This window comes from Marmota marmota, unplaced genomic scaffold (genome assembly GCF_001458135.2).
Source record: "Marmota marmota marmota unplaced genomic scaffold, marMar, whole genome shotgun sequence".
In the NCBI taxonomy this organism is placed as follows: Eukaryota; Metazoa; Chordata; class Mammalia; order Rodentia; family Sciuridae; genus Marmota; species Marmota marmota.
Window position 1 is genome coordinate 37993318 of NW_026000057.1, and position 20565 is coordinate 38013882.

Below are 20565 nucleotides of genomic sequence, written 5' to 3' on the forward strand. Positions count from 1 at the left end.
ACCCAATTCTCTATCATGTCATCTTGGGAACCAGCTTCCTCAACAAGACTCCTAAGTACAAGAAGCAAAATCTATAATCAATAAATGGGATCAAAAAATGGCATCAAATAAAAATGCTTCTTCACAATGAAAGAAACCATCAAGAGCATGAAAAGAGAACTTTTAGAATGAGAGAAAATCTTTGCTAGCTGCACCTCAGATATGTTGTTAGTTTCTAGGATATATAAAGAACTCAAAAAACACCAAAAAACAAAATAACCCAATCAATAATGGACAAAGAAACTGAAAAAGACACTTTTCCAAAGAAGAAATATGAATGATCAACAAATATATGAAAAAATGTTCATCATCCCTAGCAATTAGATGAATGCAAATTAAAACTACCCTGAGATTCCATCTCACTCCAGTCCGAATGGCAATTATCAAGAATACAAGTAATAATAAATGTTGTCAAGGATGTGTGGAAAGGGTATACTCATACATTGCTGGTAGGACTGAAAATTGGTGCAACTGCTCTGGAAAGCAGAATGGAGATTCCTAAAAAAAAAAACTAGATATGGAAACACCATTTGACCCAGCTATCCCACTCCTTGGCATAGATCCAAAGGACTTAAAATCGGCATACTATTGTGACATGGCCACAACAATGCTTATCGCAGCTCAATTCACAATAGTTAAGCTATGGAGCCAACTTCGGTGCCCTTCAACAGATAAATGGATAAAAAAATGTGGTATACATATACACAGTGGAGTATTAATCAGTGATAAAGAAGAATGATTTTATATTTGCCAGTAAATGGATGGATGGATCTAGGGACTAGATCCTGACCTTTGGCCAGTCCCCAAAGCCAAAGGTCAAGTAGAAGAATAGAAGTTGAGTAGATTAGACAAAGAGGAATGAAAGGAAGGGAGAGAAGATAAGAACAGGAAACACAATGGATGAATCTGACATAATTTTCCTTTGTGCATAATAGAAATATGCCACAGTGAGTCCCACTGTTTTATACATTCCCAAGACAGGGGTCCTAATTAGAATAAGATATATTTCAAGCTTATATAACTATATTAAAATGGATTCTTGTGTCATATATAACTAAAAAGAACCAATAAAATATAAAATGTAAGATTATAGGGAAAAAAAGAAGTTTAAGTATTTGTTTTTCTTACTACTTTCAGTGGCATGTGACCTAAGATCAAGGTCAGTTACAGAAATATAAAGAATGTTTCATTTCATTTATTTATTTATTTATGTGGTACTAGAGATTGAACCCAGGAACCCCCCTACCGGCAAACTGCATCCCAGCTCTATTTATTTATTTATTTGGAGACAGAGTGTTACTAAGTATCCCAGGCTGGCCTAGAATTTGCAATCTTCCTGCCTCAGCCTTAGGAGTAGCTGGGGTTACAGGTGTGTATCACCACCCCTGGCAGAATCCTCCAATTTTTATTAATTCAAGTGTTGTGGGTAGAATTCTTACCTCCACTATGCTTGGACTGTGTAATAGAACTTGGCTTCCTCATCTCGGAATCTTACTCATTGGAGGTATCATGTCCCCTGGTGTGTTAGTCAACCTTTCATCACTATCATGAAATGGCTAAGATAACTAACTTATGAAGAGAAAAGGTTTATTCTGGACCACAGTTTGGGGGGTTCCAGTCAATGATCAGTTGGTTCTATTGTTTTGGGCTTGTGGTGAGGCAGCACATCATGGCATGAGTACATGGTAAAGTGAAACTGCTCACTTCTTGGCCCAGAAGCAAAGGAAAAAGAGGAAAGGGAACAGGGGCCCACCTCAATGACCTAAAAAACCTCCCAATAGACCCCTCCTCCTAAGGGTCCCTAGCACCTCCCATCAGCACTACTCTGGGACTGACCATTTACCACACGGATCTTTGGGTTACATTCAACATCCAAACTATGGCACTTATATCCCCAGATCCTACCTCTTCCTAGTTCTTCCACAAAGAAATGGGTATTAGGTAGGAAGCTACAGTCTAGTTCTGGCCATACTGCTAGCCAGCTGTGTGATTGCTCTGCTTCTTTATTTTTTAATCTATAAAAGGGAAGCCAAAATAAATGAACGTCAAAGTGTTCCCAGCTTTATGGGCATATTTGCAGTCTTGTTCCCATCCCAGCCCTTTCTTCTCTTCTTGCCAGGGTATATTTTTACTGAGGGGGTAGCCAGATTCTCCTAATCAATTATTCCATTTTGTTTATTCCCTTCATTGATTTCTCTGCTGAATTGACTTAGGAACAGGTCATGCTGTGTCTGCAAAGTGACAACCCCAACTAGAGTCCAGTTAGATTTTGTAGCTGCTCTAGATGGCTTATTGCTCCCCTCCCAACCCTCTCTTCCCTACTTCCTTCTTGAGAATGTAGTTCATTGTGAAAATACTACTGGTATTGTATACTCTCAGCTTCTCCATCATACAGCCTGAGTGGCTCTAAATGCAGCTTTTAAAAATCAAAAGCACCAAAGCAGAGAGTCTGGTTGGATCTGGAAGGTAATAGTGCACTTTCCTGACAATGTTGTTTCCCCAACAAAACAAAATCTGAACAAATGAATCTACTGAACCACTGGTGCTGGGGTAAATTTCTCTCTCTTTCTCTCGCTCTTCTTTTTTTGGTGCCTGGTAGGGTTATTTCCCATCGTCCAAAGCCGAAGCCCTAATGAGCTCCAGGGGGACAGAAGTCTGTCAATCACAGGGTACTTTTCAAGTATAGTCATCTCTGCCCCATCAGAGAACCACAAGGCATGAAATAATTAGAAAGCCCAAAGTAACTGCTCTGTTTTACAAGAGCAAAATCCGTATGTGGATCATTTACATAAACTTGTCACTTCCCATTACAGTTCTAATGTTGGCTGGGTAATAATCGCAAGCATGCTGGGGGAGGGGAGGTCAAGGTAGGCTGTGCCTCCATATTGGAAGCCCAAGGTGGGGTGCGCAGGAGCAGCACTCTTCCCTGCCCCCACCTTCACCAACTAGTGAATTAATGGAAAATATCTTTTCTTTTCCATTAAATAAAAAATGTTCGTGGTGCTATGGCAGCAGACCCTGCGCTTAAGAGAAAAAAGAAAAGAAAAAGGCTTTTGCATCAAGCTATTGTTAAGGGAGAATTCACTTTGAGGAGCATTTCAAAGCTGATCCGATTGGGGAATCATGTTAAATATTTGCTATGAAATATTTATAAGAGCACAAGAGCAATTGACAAAGTTGCTTGGGAAAATAAGCATTCCTCCTCATTTGGACATGTTAGGTTGGGGTTTTAAATGTTCTAGGGAGAACTTAAGTGTAAATACATGTGTGATATATGTTCAAAAATGAGCATGTGCACACACACACATACACACACACACTCAGGCACATGGTTGAATGGGTTGATAGGATTTAGGCCAATCTGCATCTGAATGCTGTTCCTCAAATACAGCAGCAGTACAAGGGTACTGCAGACTGTCTTGATGATTGTGTTTGAGGAAGCACTGTACTGATGTCAGTGCAGCAAGATGCTCCCAGCTTCACCCAGGCAGCCATTTTATAGGGGCTGCTATTCACGCCATACCTAGAAAAGGGACCTTTGGAGGGAATAGACTTCATCCTGCCCGTTATTCCATTCACATGATGCTCAACTATATGCATTGAGAAAGGAAACAGACGATTTGTGGAAAGCCAGAATACAGTGTTTCCATCTATGTGGTTTGTGGATTTAAAAAAATAAAATATTTAGCATCAAGCCCTGCCCACTTGAATTTACAATTAGGTAACACAGTGTGGTAACTGATTTATTGCCTCCTACAGTTAAAAGAAACTGTATCAATTATGTAATTTCAATATCTACTAGAAAGAGAGAAACAAAAATATTCTGTTTTAAGACAGTCTCCAATAATAAATCACACCTTTAATTCAATATTTGCCACATGGGCCTTGTGATCATTTTATGTAGTATCTTATACTTCTTAAAAACAAAACAAAACAACAACAACAAAAAAAAACTAGTTCACAGTACTAGTAGCATAAGCATCAAAATAGTTAACCAGGTAACGTTTAATCTGTTCCTGATTCTTTTTTTAGTCTGGAAAGTCTAGAGAGAATTTTACTGTAGGCCCCAATTTTCTTAATCAACAAACACATCGTAAGATTCTGGACAGAACAAGTGAGTGCTCTGAAGTGACCAATCGTGGTAATCTTGGTAGTATTTGACTTTGTGCAAGAGGAGCCAGAGTACCCAGTGGCAAGGCAGGCAGGGGGAAGATGCACGGGCGGGCGTGGCAGGGGTCTGAACCGCAGCCAGGCTGTTTCTTATCTAAGAGATCACCAAGTGGGAAGCATTGTGGATGGATTTAAATCAGCTTTTTTTCTCCATGCCCCCCTCCCTTGCACACAACAAAAGTCTAAATCCCTTTTCAGGCCAGATTGCCCCATTTCCCTGCATGGGCCAGGCAGATTGGAAACATGTTTGTCATTCAGCTTTTCTCCAGGCTAATCAGGAGACACTGGGGTGGTGGGATTTCTGCCTTTTATCTGTGGAGCCTGCGTCTAAAAGCAGCGGCGCAGAGGCCTCTGGGCTCGCTTGAGAGCTGGGCTGCCTGTCATCTCTGCAGACAGATATAAAAATATTGTTAACCACGAGCCTAAGCAGAGGGTTTAACAGGGATTTGAATCTAAAATGTGATACTCCACATAGACCAACTTGATTTGGTCCAACAGAGCCGAACCCCTTATTCTGTTCCAACAAAGTGTGTCACATTATGGGGGAGATTTTGATGGGATTTGCGACGTCTCTGTTTCAGGCCCGCTGCTGAATAGATCTAAACTGTGAATGAATGTCGCTGCCTCCAGAGCTGTCATGAGGAGAGGCCTCGGCTGACCAGACTCCCCACACAAGGTCTTGCTGGTAGGACAGCTTTCAAGTTCACAGGGGTGTTGTCCTGAGCCTGCTGTGGCAGCTGGGCTGGGCAGGGCAGGTGTAAAGCTCCGTGCAGAGGCGTAGCCAGGGTCAGAGAGTTGCTCTGCAGTGATTCCCACATCTTAGAGTGGGAACTTCAATGACCGTTTGAACCTGAAAGTTCTGGAAAGTAGTTATTTGCAAAGGCTATGGGCACTGATGAGGAGGAGGAAGGATGGAGTGGTGGTTAGAAATCCAGAGAAACTTGTTTGACTCTGGCTTCTCCACTCACCAAGTGACTGGCCAGATTACTCTCAACAATTCCATTTCCTCACCTATAGAATGGGGATAACTATAGCTTTTTCTCCTTGGAATTATTGCAATGAGCACAGGACTCAATCTAGACCACAGTGGTAAATGCTTGGTATACTGTTGAGAGCCACAGCCGAAGAGGCCCCAGCAAACTTCCAGCTGATTGGCTCCTCTGCGGTGATGCTCATTGGGCTGTTTCCCCGCCCTTTCAGACCACGGAGCTGCTCATTGGGGGACTCTTTTGGCTCCGCCCATGCGACCCAGCCAATCTGCCTCAAGAGCATCATATACAACCTTGTTGCCTGCTGTATGTGTTCAGCAGCAGTTAAGGTTAGTGTGGGGATCTGCCTTAACCATGTGCTAGCTTATTCATAGTCCAGCTGTCTGGAAAAGCCATGGTCCACATTCTCTTTGGCGAATGTAAATGAGGCAATGACATCCTGTCATATCCATCCAACAAGACATCATTTGGGAAAGTCCTATCATTTCAGACATAAGCAAAATCCAGAAAATAGTGCCATGAACACGCAGAAATGCTCCACCACGCTTCAACAAAATTGGATCTTTTGCCAGGTTTATCTAGATCTTTTGTTAGAAATAAACCATTAGAGATTTTTATATTTTGAGCTACTGGACTTCCCTCCTGGAGCCCGTTCTCCTCCTCTTCCTCCTCCTACTTCTTTTAATATGTCTTTAGTTGTTGATGGACCTTTATTTTATTCATTTTTATTTATATGCGGCCCTGGGAATGAAACCCAGTGCCTCACACATGCTAGGCAAGCACTCTACCATCGAGCCTCAACCCCAGCCTCCTCCCATTATTCTTCCTACATCCAGCCTCTGCTCTGGGATAACCATTGTCATAAATTTGAGCTCTAATTATCTCCAGACACATGTTTTGAAAATTCATGCATTGCTATAGTTATATCTGTCCATCCAAAAAACTCCATTTTATTTTGTATCATTAGGCTTAGCTATAAATGATATTATATTGAACACATAAGTCTACAACTGGATTTTTTTCACTGAATATTATGTTTCTGTTGATTCATTTTTATAAAAAATTATTAATTTTCACTACAAGATAAATGTCCATTGCAGAAATTTGTTTTTCTCTTCTCTTGCTGGTGCACATTTAGACTGTTTCCAGTGTTCCCTAAACAATGGCATGATCAACACATATCTGTGTGTATTTTCTGGGTATATGTGAGAACTTGTCTCTGGTTCATATATCTGCATAGGAGTAGAATTTATAGGTCCTTAGGGATGTACATCTTCACTTTTATTAGATATTGTCAGATTGATTTTAATGCCAGTGAAGTCTGCATGTTTGAGGGAGCATTTAATTGAAGGGAGTATTTGAAAGAGTGTTTACTGGCCCAACTTCCTCTGTGTCTCCAGGAACTGATTTAGGGGGTGATGCTGCTACTTTCTTATCAGTAGCTATTCAGTGTGGAGTATTTTTCTTTCTCCTCCCCATGTTAATTAACCCCTCTGTACCTCCCTGTGGCCTTGGTATATCCCATTGTCGATAATAGAATGTGCCTGGAGAAAACCAGACGCTCAACTTGGGTCAAAAGGTTAGGAAACAAATACTCTCCTGTAGTCCTTAAACACCATTCTTCCTGAAGAGCCCCACTAAAAGTGAAGCTCCTAAACATAAAATAGCTGAGCCTAAAATGGTTCATTAAAGAATTTCAGGTCTTTAGTTGACCCTCCTTTTACAACAGGGCACATATTAAAAAGGGAATGGGACAGAGAGGAGTGGATGGATAACACAGAATCCTGGACACTATGCTTTAGCCACTTTGAGAGCAGAGCTTATCATTAGGCCATAGGGGCTATATTTAACATTTTCAGGAAACTTGATTGGTTTCATGAAAATTTAAAAGAGATTCAAGAATCTTTTAATAAAATACCAGGCCAGAAATGGGTGTACAGGGTTATGTGAGTTTGGAAGCAAATAATTTTATTTCAGTATTGTATAAAGTTAATCACAACAATAGGAAATTAACAGAAAAAAACAAGGATGTGGACCTATCGTTGATATTTTGGAGAGAGGGCCTGTCCCTGTGTGGATGAAAGCATGGTATGTAGATGTATGTGCACACTGCATGCATAATTCCAAAGCCAAATAAGACGATTTTCACATTACTTGCTATTTAAAATCATGAATGCCATTACTTCCCTTCATTATTCTGCCTAATTGCAAGTTGGCGGTACTAGGAAATGGACTATAGTTAATTTAACAGTCAACTAGTGACCAAACTGAAGTTGCAAAGGGCAGATTGTTGGCATTAATTAGAGACTTTTGTTTGGCTTTTAGATTCTTATCTATTTGACCTTGCGTCTTCTATAATCTGGCTGGAGGTTTTCTGGGTCACAAGGGCTTTGGAGCCCCAGGACTTTAGAACTCTGCAATTGCCTGATTTTGCTGAAAGATGAACTAGCAGTAGGATGATAATGTGAAGAATTCCCATCTTTGCCCTCAGGTTTTCTCAGACAGACCCTGGGTAGAAAGGAAAGGTCTCATTTATTTCTATCACCCTTAAAAAACATCTCTCAGTTTAAACTCTTTCATAGGAGACACAGTCAGAATTTGAACACATTCTCTGAGTGTAGAGGTCCCATGTTTACCCCCTACACTCTCTTCCTGAATGAATAACTGATGCTGGTTTAACGACATGTGCTAGGCGCTTGCTAAGAGGTCATGCACTGATGTTTTTCAACTCTTGTAACTATTTTGGATTTAGAATGTATTGTTGTACAAATAACCCCCCCCCCCCAAAAAAAAAAAGTAATGACCCAAGCAGAGTAGAAGTCTAGCAAAAACATGCCTCCGTTCCATATAGTCATCCAGGGATTCAGGTTAGCAGTGTGATTCCTCAACACATGACTTCTATGATTGTTGTGATTCCCATTTGTAGGCAGGGGGAAAGGGAAAGAGGATATGGGGAGTGGATCTCCAGTATCCAGATGTCCTGTTCTAGAAGTTATACACCCAATTTCCAGTCATGTTTCCTTACAGATAGTTTAGTCATTGTTGCATCTGGCTATGTGCAAGACAAGGAAATACAGTCTAGCAGAGCAGCCATGAGCTCAGTTATTATTCTATTACTGTAGAAAATGGGGAAATTTTCAGCAATGTTAAAGGTATTTTATTTTCAGTTGTTCAGATTCCCATGAAATCTTAAACTCATCAGGTCTCTGGGCAACTTGCAGTCTCTAACTGTTATCATCTATATTTTTCTAATGAGGCAAGTTTGATTTAGCAAGTTCAAATAACTAGTGCAAGTGTCATGTACTCAGTAAGAAGAGGCAATGAGATTCAAACCCAAGTGATTTGAGGCTAAAAGTTGAGCATTTAAATACCATTTATACTGACTCACTGAATAATTAGTTCATTGGCAGTCGTTTTTCTCTAAATGGATATCTGCTGTGGGATTCTACTTAACTCTGCTGGAAGAGTGGGGTAATTAGGAATTTTCTATGCTGGGAACAGTGGAGATGAGTCCTGGAGTTCTATACTGTCTGAGTTCAGGAGGCTACAAGCCACAGGGATTATCATGCCCTTGGAAGTGAGGTTTCTGTGGTACAGGTAAAAACCCCAGGATTTTCATGGTTATAGGATATTAAATGACAAAAGAAGGTATTATTCTAAGTCATCTCTAATTAGGTGCTTTGGTTTAACAAACCCTGTCAAGGATATTTTGAGACAAAGCTTTAAAAAAAATCTTACCTCTTTAAGTAAAACTTCCCATTAATTCTTTGATGAAAGGTGTTCTGAGCATGTGGGACCATGGTCCATTGGCTCAACTATGTAACCCATAATATGACATGCAAATAGGTATTTTACCTGCATTTCTATTCAAAGACATTGGGCAGGGTAGGAGTTTGGCATTATAGACCAAGAATCAGGAAAAAATTTTATGAAAGGTCACTGTTAACTTTATTTAATTAAATGAATGCTATTAATTAATTTTGTAGCCTCAAAAGTGAGTGCTAATTTTTATAATCCAATATGCACATGATCATACTCATCAACCCCATTCATTCTAGCAGGGGCTGCTCTTCTCAATATATCTCAGAGATCTGGAACATTTCTCAGTGTGAACACTTATGCAAACTATTAATTCCATCTGTAAAATGGGGACGTGGATGCTTTTTACTTACTGATTTTGTTGTGAAAATTAAATGAGATAGTTCATGTAATAACATTAGCACCTAGGAAGTAGTGAATAAAAAATATTCAGGATTATGACAACTGTGCATAATTCATCTTAATGGCTGACAGAGGTGAGAGCATGGATAACTAAGTCTGTCAGATTATGAAAGTACAGTGCTGTTGGGTATGGGCTTATCCACACTTAACACATTCATTTATAGTATGAATCCAGAACTTTGATAGAGCTGGCTCTCAAAATCTTGTGAACTAAAGATTCAGTTAAAGTTCTTCTAATTCTTCCTAGGCAAAAGTAACCAGTCTCCTCCCCCCAAGACTTTTGCTCTTTATTCATATGTATATCTTTGTACTTCTCTGCTGTGTCACAGGTATCTGCCAGTTCAGACTATTTGCAAACTCAGTCGGTGACCATGCGACATGTGGAATCCTCCAGGTTAGGGACTGTATTTTCTGGCTCCTGGCATGGTGCCTGAAATAAAGCAGGATCTCCATAAACATTTCTTTAACAAGGGGCTGAATAGCCTGATGAAGGTTTCTGGAACATTAGGAGTCTGGAAATACCCTGTGTTGTGTTCTTCTGGTTTGTTGGTAATCAAGCCATTTCACACTCAGTTTCTTCATTTAAGAAACATCCCTTCCAGTGTGCTTCCCTTACAGAGATGCTGTGATAATTAATGAGACTCCTTGGAAAGGAACGATATGCTCTATCCCTTTGAAGTTTGGTTTTACAAGACGATCTTTAAATACGAGGCTGTAAAAATCCTGTTCTCCTTCCTGCCCCTTTCTTCTGCAAACCCAAAGGTCCAGGAGAGATTATCGGCCTCTGAAACTCCCATTTGCTAAATGCCAGTGTCCCCTGTAGTATAACCTGCAGTGCACTCAGCCTGGTCAATCCAAGCCCTTAGGGCTGCCCTTTTCACAAGTCCATTTGTGAGCATTCAGACTAGTGGAAGCCTCAGACAGCCCGAGAGCCGTCAGCAAACAGACCAGGGAAAGCAGTGGGTGTTCACAGAGGCACATTAGCATCTGCATTCTTTTCAAAGTTACCCGCTTCTTCACTAAAGAACCACTCATGAAGGCTTGCCAGGGGAGCTAGGAGTTGGTCTTCCACAGTGGCCTAGTATGTATGCAGACAGGTGAGTTATTACATCATAGCAGAGTGCCATAAGTCAGATAGAAAGCGGTGTGTGTGTGGGCATGACAGGTCAAGAGGTAGCTCAAGGATAAGATGAACAATGGGGTACAGTTGAGAGGATGGGAAACTGTGTCAGACATGGAGACAGTACCTGGGCCATGGGTGAGGGATGAAGAGGATGCATTAGCTTTGTAAACTTGGATTTAACCTCACTGAGCTTCCATTTTCTCATCTGTAAAATGGATACAAGAATTTATTCTAGGAATCTTCCATTTCTTCATCTGTAAATAGGTATAACATAATGACATGGAGGTTAATGAAACAAATAAGTCAAACTATCTTCTAAATTATAAAAGGCTTTGTAAGTATCCATTGTTATTTGTATCTCTTAATTGTTTTCCATAAGCTAAGCAGGGAAGACACAGTGTTTAAGAGCAGCAAAGACTGAGTTGACTTTGGTGTTACCAACATTATGATCTTAGCTTGTCTTTGTTTTGAAGAGTCCTTTACGAGGTGAGGATAGGGTGTTGTAGTGGGGAGTGGAAAGAAGGCAGGGAAGTCTTTGCATGCTGACAGCAACTATCAGTTTGCAAGAGTCCCAATGGAAATGCAAAACAGAGATTTAGGTTTTAGGAAACTTCTAGTATCCATAACCTAATTTGGAGAGGAGCAAGATCTTTTCCTGTAGGCTTGCAAGGGCATTCCCTTGCCTAAGTCAAACTTCCATAAACCGTTCATCTCTGAAATGATCATAAATTCAGGAATGTTACTCATCCTTACTCTGTAATTTCCTGATCACTTTATCTTCAAATATTCCCTCAATTCTAGCCCCCTTTTGCCTTGACTTTCTCCATTATCCATTAATCATTCTTATGTCCACAGTCTCACTGCTCTGCCCTTTGTTTTTTCAAAGAACTTGCTCTTCAACACCCAGCCTGAATCCACCTAGGCTAAAACTCAATCTTTTAAGGGTCTTTAGAAAAAGTCATGCAAAATGTGAGAATAGCACTGCTCCAAATTCTGGGTTTACAACTTTAACTGCTACCTGATGTTCTTCTCTAATGGGACAATATTTAAAACTATCCCTGGATGTGTTTTTCCTTCTAGGTATTCCTGCTGATTCCCTCTGAAGCCAAGGGCATCTCTTTGTGCAAGTGGAAGACAGTAGTAATTGGCCAATAACAAAGGAGTCATTATTGAGCTTTGGTCTTCCAAAATGGGCTCCTGAAACTCATTTCAGGAAAATAGATGTGAAAGTCCAGTTTTTTACTTGCAAGATCCAGTCTTTGTTGAGAGAAGAAATTATTTGTGAATTCTAAGGAAACAAAATAGAGAACAAGAGCATTGTTTATAGAGATAACCATAGAGTGAGGGGGACAGGTGATGTACTATGTTGTGTGGTGGTTTCCTGTCAAACCAGAGGGCAAGGCAAAGCAAAACAAATGAAACAGAAACTTCCTGGGCTTAGGGAGTGGGGGCAGGGGTGGGGCACGGGGGAGGATGGAGGATGGAGATCTCCTGGGGACATCTGGTAACCCTGGGGCTGAATCTGTATAGTTCTTCTCAACTGGGACTCTGAAAGAGGACTGTTCCTTCGTATGAGGCAGGGAGTAATGGCAGTCATGAAAATGCCACAGGTAGGTAGAGGAAAGCCCTGCCATAGACTGGGTCCTTCCTATTCCCTCCACAGGGCATGCAAAATGTTGAGATGCCCTCGCTGGGAGGATGAAGTACAGAGGGATCATGGAGCTGAGATGTGAAGGACACTCTTTTCCAACAACTCCTGCCTCCCTGTGGGGACTCTTCCTCTTTCTGTTCCTCCAGTACTGATGCTTTCTCCAAGCCACCTTCTCCTGGCCTTACACCGAATTCATATCTTACACAGATCATGCTCAGGTTTGTATCTCTGGGTCTAAAGAACAGATCCTGTTTCTTAGTCTTACTTCTGGAGACTGGCTCATAATTGAATCTCAGAATATGTTTCTCAGTAGAATAATCTATCTTTTGTGCCTCTGCACTGAGTTGAAATTTTGCAGCATCTTTGCCACCGAAAGATAATATAGTGTCAAGTGGAGCATGGTGGGCACATCTGTGATCTCAGCAACTTGGGAGGCTGAGGCAGGAAAATTGTAGATTCAAGTATAGCCTGGGCAACTTTGACCCGGACTCAAAAAAAAAAATGTGTGTGTGTGTGTGATCTTTCTGTTCAGCAAATGTTGTAAGATACTTCTTACTGGAATCTTAGTGATTTTGTTTGAATATTGTTGACCCATAGAATATTGTTTCAAGGGTACCAGAGGGAGGGAAGAGAGAAAGGGAAGGGGAGATACTGCGGAATGAAATTGACCAAATTATGTTGTATTCACGTACAAATATGTAAGGATGAATCCCACTTTTATATACAATTACACTTCATCAATAAAACTTTTAAAAAGAATATTAAGTTTCATATTTTAGATAATAACTAGTATCTTTATCACTCAGCAGAAGAAGTTTAGGAATAAATAGCCCAATATTTTGAAGTAGTATAATAAGGGTCAGTTGACTTAAAGTCTCCACCCTGTTCTAGCTGGTTTCTCAGTCCCTGTAGGTCATTTATGGAAATCTCTAGAGGAATGCATTTCTTGTGTCCACAAATCAGGCTGTCAGATATTGCCACTACATGGCATTTACTCCAGTCTTTTCTAGCTTTGGTTCCCAACTATCCATATCTATTAACCACAAAGCCACTTGAAGAATGTTGCTCTTGCCACTGCCCGTGATGTAAGCAGCAGTGTCCATGACAAAAGCCATGAAAGCTTCCATCTTTGGGATATCAAAATAATACTAGTTCCCAGCAAAGGACAATTTTCGTCATAATTCTGGGCCATAATATATCACTAGGCTCCTAAATCTATGGTCTCATACTTGTTTAAGCTTTTGGCTGACCCCCTTCATGAAAAAATGACCTCTTGGAAAAGATATAAGAACTAATCTACACCAGCCCCTTCAAACTTCTTCTGGCCCTCACCAAAACTCCTTCTCCAGCTCTCAAACAAGGGCAGCAACCACACACACACATACACACACATACACACACACATACACACACTCACACACCCAATATTAATAGAAGCAGAAAGATAAGCTTAATGGGCGAGGGAAGAGAACAAAGAAGTAAGGGTATCTCAATCACAGAATATTTAGGTACTGGTTCTTTCTCTTCAAAATGCTTTGCTTCAAAATATTTTGAATGTAACAATATAGAACCATGATTTCTAGAAAAGGATTTTATTCCTTCCCTAGTAAACATGGGGAAGGTGGGAGCTGAAATAGTAAAAAAAGAAACAGGTTAAGAAATGTTATCTTAGAAGACGCTCTCGGCCTGCAGCCACACACAAGGACGCCTGGGTGCTTTCCATGAGGATCGACCTGCAGAACTTCCCTGCTCTGATTGTACCTTGTGCCTTGTCCTCTCAAGACAGAAAGATAGACCTCCCATAGGCAGCCAGCAAAAGATTCTTGGAGAAGAAAAGGAGGAAGAGAGAATTGGAAAATCAAACTTCAAGCCCCAACTATTCCTAGCCACAAGGACAGTTCCTTAACATCCTCTAGATACAACCAACCCCGAAAGGTACTTCCTCTAGGGCCAACAGACACTCACCCACACACTTGTGCTGATTCGAGCTTAGAAATCACTTTTCTCCAGGCAAAATAGAGTGGATTCACCCTTTCTAGCAAAATAGAGTGGATTCACCCTTTCTAAATCCTATCTCCCACCCATCACCTATAGGAATAGATCAAGCCCTTAAAACCCCTGGACAATAGACATCCATTGACATCCCTCTCTTGATACCTCTCCCTCTTCGGGAGCTCTACTTTCTTTCTATTATTCTAATACATCCTGATGCTTTGCTCTCACCCTTGTGTCCGTGGACTTCATTCTTCAAATTTGCAAGACAAAGAACCTACCCACCCACCCTCTGCATCATACTCTTGCTTTGCCACTGGCTTCACCATTTATTCTCCCAGCAGATGTCATCTGCTGTATCCCTCAGACTTAATACATCCTATTTGTCTGCTGGATGGAGATTTGGCCATGTTTATTCCACGCCTGCCACTTCTCTTATGCTGGAGACAGGCCTCTGCTATCGGGGCCCAAACTCCAAGCACCTGAACCAGACAGGGTCCCCACCAGCTAGCCTCCTCAAGTATCCCTTCCTGGGATCCAGTAAATCCTGGTTTTGTGCTGAGGATCAGGAAAACTCTTTCTAATTAGAATTTTAAAGTTTGGTGTTTAAAAGAATATGGCATTCTAGAGATGGATGGTGATAATGTTTACACAACACCAAACTGTACACTTTAAAGTGGTTCAAATTATATATATGTACACATATAAATTAAAAAGATAAGATGTAATTATCTATATAATGACACATGATTAAAATGGGTTAATTCCTTCAATTCAGGAAGTCTAAAATGAAAATTGTAGACATTACCTACTTTCAAATATTGTTTGTCTTTTTCCACTTACATAGTAAGGAAAGAAAGAGAAATAGAAAAAAATTAGAAGATAAAGAAATTAAAAAGTTGTACAATTCTTCAAAAATATTAACGAATTAGGTCAAATTTGCACAAAGTACTTTTGCAGTATACACTTGGATTTGTGTAGCCAGTTTCTATTTTTATCATTATGAATTTAAGTATTTCTTGCCCTGGTGGTCTGTTGCTTCTCAAAAGAGAGAAAAGTTGTAGAAACAAAATAAGGCTTTGTATATCATCCATGAGGGATAATTTGTTTTTTGAAAAAGTTTCAAGGAAGTTGGGAATCTTAAAACTATGTTTCATATAAAGTTTTCTTCCATCACTGAGATCCTACTTTTTGCAAATAAAATGTAATTCTTATTAATGTTCATGAATCTATGAGAAAACGAGAATTTCAGATCATTTAGAAAACTCAGAGTCTACATAATTCTCAGCTTATTCAAAGGCCTTGTTTCCAGTGGGCCAAATACAAATTCTTCATTTACCACAAACCCCAAAATGTGGGAAGAAGATAGCTGAGTCAACAGGAAATAAAGGAGACAACTCTCAAACTCTGTGTTGAGAATTAAAATGCTACTGTTCCCACACACTGACATAGACAAACCCTGGCTTTTAGGCCCTGCAGGCTGCCTAGCTGCTGCCCAGCTTGGGTAGAGCACAAAGACACCATGAAGCTCACTATTAAAGAAGTTTATTTTCAGTGAAGAAAGAGTATGAAATATTACTGAGGCACATCAAGTGCACCAACTTCTTTGAACAAAGAGCAGCACTGTTTGGTATACAATTTTGGTTTTTACAGAGATATGAATTCTAGTCAAATAAATAATAATCTCATTTATAAATAATAAATAAATAATCCAATAAATAATCTCATGTTAAAGCGATATCCAGGTCACTAGAAGTCCTCCAATGGCAGTTCATTTCTCATTCTCATGTCTGTGGGTAGGCTTATAATTATTCTTATAGTTTCAGACAACAAACTACAGAGGTTAAAGGTCAGGGAATTCTGCTTCTCCCAGGGCAAAGCAATTTGAGATCTGAACCCAGGTCTATTTTGCTCCAGGAGCTCTTCCTGGAGAATTCAGTTCCTGATCTTGGGAGTTAAATTCCATCGCTGTTCAAACAGGCACTTTTCTGAATCAGATTCTTCCTTTGCTGAGATCCAGCTTGATTGCATTTCAGGCAGTTTTTCAAGATGGCAGACTGCCCACTTTCTCACCATGTCTCACCGGATGTATCTTGTATTCATCCTTTGTTTATTTCCTTAACTTAATTTTAAAATTATTGCAGCCTTTCAGTAACCTAATATAAACCATAATACCTCATTAGCAAAGCGTTTGACAGTGTCATCAGGAGGCGTAATGACTTCAGGAAAGGAAGAAGTAAAAAGCTAAAGAAAAATGGAATCCATGCTACATGTTATTATAGTAATGTTCTTTGTGTGAGGTGTGGGCAAAGAGAAAAATCCTACCAGGTAACTCACCAACAAGCATGTTAATAGAAAAACTCATTGGGCTTGGGTAGCCTGCCATACAGTTATACTTAAACCAATTAATAAGGAGAATGGCTTAGGAGCATTTTTCTTCAAGCCTAAGATATTTTAGATTATCAGTCAATGATACTGTGAGGTTCTTGGTTCTGCAAAACTCTAAACCCTGAAAATCTTGGGTTAGAAACTACATATATGAGATTTGTTAGACTCTTAATTTTCATCTCTTCATTTCACATTTATTTAGCTCCTACAAAATGCAATGTGGATTTATATGGCTTTGGACATTCCCAAGAGTGGTTGGTTATTAAAAATTATTTTGAAAGGAATCTATGATCATCTATTCTACTCCTGTGATCCTTTCAAATATTGGCAAAAATCACCCCTGTTTCTGCTGGGGTATGGATACTTTCATCCCAAGGGTAGAGCAGAATTCTGCCAAAATATTCTAGCTTCCATCCTACAGATAATTAAAACATAAATGAAATACAGTTCTGTACCAGTCATATATTCTTTCTACTGCTCCTGGCAGTGGGTACATGTTGCTCTCCAAGAGTCAATTACATGTGTAATATGCCCATGGGTGTGGGGGTCTCTGGCCTAAGAAGGGATGGAGTACTAACAGCCTCCTCTGAAAGACACAACTGCTGTAGAGCGAGAATGTTATATACTTTACCCTTTTTAGGGTCCAACTAAATTGCAGATAGAATTCTTTCTAAAGGTTTCAAAAGAAAAGCAAGCCAAAATGTGCAGGCATACCACCAAGCTTCTATAACTTTTCCAGATTGCGGGCATTGAGACAGAGAAAAAGAGGCGCAGAAGAGGAGAGACAGAGATCTGGCAAGACCAGTGGCAAGCTGACTAGACTGTTCCTCCATATCTGTGTGGTCTGGCTTTGCCTGTCACCCAACATTTAAGTTAGTTAAAAGGATAATACAGAAATAAAAGAAGTTGATAAGATTCTGATTTCATTCACTAAGACATAGGTGAGGACATTACTAATGCAAAATTATAGCTCACTTAATATTTATAAGATGGTGTACCATATTTGATTCATATTTTATTGAAATGTCTTAGTCTATGACCACTAGGATCTTCAAATTTGATATGCTAACCAAATTAAAGAATATTTTGCTTTTTAAAATGCCAACACTAAGTCTCTATTATGAAAGCCAAATTCAGAAATTCTAGCATAATGGCTAAGTCATGTTTATTTAAGTGAATGATTATACAGAAATAGGGAGTATAGAAATGAGTGGATTCCTCTGATTACATTAAAAGTTGCTGGGCATAAGCAACCCAGGATTAATAAATTCCTCTGCTAATGTTCAGTGTTGGAAAAATTATTAGTGAGAGAAAAGTTGTAAAATTCAAACAAACATATCCATGAGATACTTGCACATTGGTAAAAGTAGTAAATAACCCCTTTGGTCCTATCACTCAGTGAAATCCATCTGTACTTCTTTTGATGTGATCTGCAGATGGTACTTGGGTTCTAAGGAAGGTGAGTACAGACAGGTGTCTTGGTATGTTCTGTCTCCCTCTGCAGCAGCTGCTCTAGAGGATGTGGTTTGGCTTAGCCCATTGTAGAGTCATGTTATTGTGTAAAAGGTGTAACTGGGCATGGCTTCCTGCTTTCAGACTCTTTCCTTGACTAAATTCTCCACCAGAAAAATCAGGGAGTCAGGTGATAGGATAGAAAGAAAGCAGTCCCTATGAGGGAGAAGAGAAGCCCATGATACATGACAACAGGATTGTTTGTAACATCTCGAAGAAAAATGCAGAAAATAACCTCACAAGGATCTGAAATAATGTGCCCTGTAACATAGCCTCCATTTATTCCTCTGTAAAATGGCATCAGTAAGGACTGCTTCTGTCCATCTCTCTTTCTCTCTATTAAAAAATGCTGGTTCTGTGGAATGTTAGGAAGAGGAGTCCCTCTTGCTATATTCATCCCATATTCTCTGCTCAAATAGGGTGAGGCCGAGTTGCAAGACAAGAAAAGAGTTCCCAATCCCTGGAGGAAGCCTCAATTCTGGGAGCATCCCAGGCACCACCCTTTCCCTGTGTACACCCTTTGGGACTCTGGGGTGGGCTGTGCACTGACTAGCATAACACCATCACAGGCACAGCTTTATTCCCTTTTTTTGCCTTGGATTGAACCCTGCTGGAGGGCTCCTTTGAAGGCCAGAGAAAGGAACCGACTATGCAGGATACTGCCAGTCCTTCCCCGGACTGGGCCAGAGTTGGAGGCAGGGCTGTGGAGACATCTAGTTGCTCAGTGTACCTTGACTCCAAACACCTCTCATCTGCCCTTTGCTGCCTTTCACTTCTCTGTCACTCCTTTGTTCACTTCCTATACTTCCACTCAGATGTGGTTTAGTGTTTTCTTTCCAAGGCATATTTTGCATGGAAGAATGCTTTCAGTGAGCTGAGGCCCTAATTGCCAAATAATGGTTGCCAAAACATGTTATTTTGGCTTCAAGCTGGTACAGAGCAGGAGGCATCTTCCCCTCATGAAAAAAGAAAAGAGAAAAGCCTTCCTCAGTAGCCCAAGGACCACTTGCCAGCTCAGCTCACAGCACTGAGGCCTGGTGGTTCTTCCGTTGGTGGTGAGGGTAACTCCATCTCCAGTGGTCTTTTCCCAGCCTGAGTGGACCCGATCCCTGTGTCTGTGGAAGCTCTGAGGAGGGGTGCGTCTCTGGGCCTGGCTCTTGGCTGCAGGCACTGGAGTGCATGAAGCCGCCGAGACTTGCCTCCCACCCAGCCCCGCCAAGGGCCGCCCGCTCTGCCATGAGGAGTGTTCCTGCCCCGCACACACTGGGGAGCATCTGCCAGATAACTGCAAATACAAGCCGCCCAGCCAGCACGGGAATTCCAAATAGAGACAAATCTGGGGCCCCGGGGGAAGCTGGATGGAACTGATCAGTATGAGAGATATATCACTGCTAATTAAGTCCTGATCCCCTGGCTCTACTTGAAACAAATCAGGGAGGGATCAAGTTTTGAGAGCAGGTGCTAACTGGTTGCAAAAGAAGAGTCCATCACTTCAGGAAAAGGTTTTGCATGCAGTTTGGGGAGGACACAGCCTGGAGAGCCCAAGGCTTTTCTGAGAAAATTCATTACTGGACAGAGCCACAAGCTCCTATTTTGTCTCAGGACATAAAGGAACTTGTGAAAAACAACCCCCAAACCAAGAAACCTTCTGTTGTCACAAAGAACTATGTGCCTTCCCTATGTTTCCCTCTCACTAGCTGATTTACTTCCTTCTCAGATGGACAATGGAGTAATTTAGAGGCGAATAACCCTTTCCTGGAGATGCCAGAAGCAGTTTCATTTGGATACAGACAATATGGGATTTGTTGTGACTTAGATGCCGGTCCCCCACAACCACCCACCCTGCTTCTTTCCCAGACGGCCTAAGAACAAAGTATTCTGAGTACAAATGTATAAATAAACTTAATATAGCAAATATTTACTTGAAGAAGAAAGTGCGAGGGTTCTGGGTATAGTGTGTGTGTGAGCACTGCATGTTAAGAATTCGGATGAGCTTCCTATGTGTAGATATATATTTTTTTTTTCAGAAACTTTGCCTTTTACTAGAAACTATGGCTTTACATAAGGACTACTAACATATACTAGGCACTTCTGTCTGTTGAGGTCTCTGCCAAGTCTTTACCTGCATGATCTCATGTAATCCTGACAGTGGCCCTGTGAAGTAGGCTGCTTAGAGAGGTTAAATAAACACACCCAGGAAGTGACCAGGATTTGAATATCACCAAAGCCCACCTTTTAAAACATGGTTCTTATTCTGACTCCCAACTCCAGATCCTGAACAGAAATAGCAAAACTGTAAGTGCCTAACAGATACACTAAAGAATGAACAGGCGAACGAGTCTTGGGTGATATTAAGAACTAGTCTCAGGTTCGTACCAACACAGTCATCCAGGAAGTTGCTCTAATATATGTTAAGTCTAGCATTCTGGAGATCTCCTATCTTGGGGACAATATTTGTGCTGAATTCGAAAAAAAAAAAA

General features: G+C 40.6%; 1 long non-coding RNA gene across 1 annotated transcript in view; it reads left to right on the top strand.

Moving 5' to 3' along the window:
- Positions 1–12023: 12023 nt before the first annotated feature.
- Positions 12024–20565, top strand: part of LOC125619802 — a 36078-nt gene continuing 27536 nt past the window's right edge. Inside the window, exon 1 of the long non-coding RNA XR_007351401.1 lies at positions 12024–12152. This is a non-coding gene — a long non-coding RNA (uncharacterized LOC125619802). The remainder of the gene's footprint in view (positions 12153–20565) is intronic.